This window comes from Penaeus monodon, chromosome 33 (genome assembly GCF_015228065.2).
Source record: "Penaeus monodon isolate SGIC_2016 chromosome 33, NSTDA_Pmon_1, whole genome shotgun sequence".
NCBI classification, from domain to species: Eukaryota; Metazoa; Arthropoda; class Malacostraca; order Decapoda; family Penaeidae; genus Penaeus; species Penaeus monodon.
Window position 1 is genome coordinate 11774836 of NC_051418.1, and position 453 is coordinate 11775288.

The 453-nt window shown below is 39.7% G+C and overlaps 1 protein-coding gene across 1 annotated transcript in view; it reads left to right on the forward strand.

The window, feature by feature from the left end:
- Window positions 1-453, forward strand: part of LOC119594037 (uncharacterized protein DDB_G0283697-like) — a gene marked incomplete in the record, with an annotated part of 31250 nt that overhangs the window by 25447 nt on the left and 5350 nt on the right.

Here is a 453-nt window from a genome sequence, read left to right on the forward strand (position 1 = left end):
GTCCTTTACTGCGTTCTTCAGCTCAACATGATCCATATGTTATAGGAAATTAAGGCAAGACAAGTGCTGTTAATGTCATTTATGCAATGTCTTACAGTCAGACATTTCTCATTTCAAGATGGCTGTTATGAAAGACTGAGCAATTAAAGGGTGATTGTGCAAAATTATGCGAGTTACATTGGAAGTATCATGGCAAGCCGTCCCACTAGTAAATCAAAGGGGATATGTCTATTTGACCAATCCCCGTTCCATTAAACTCATTTTCTCTAACCCCGAATGTTGCCCTGGAGGAACAGGTTAGATAACTCTCTGTCATAGGGTGAAGAGCATGTGTATGCCACTCCTTAAGGTTTTATGTGGGTGCATCTGGGCTGGTTATAGGAATTGTTGAATGCTTTTCATGTAATTTTTGCTTGTAAGGTTGATGGTGAATGGTGAGTGTTATGATCAATG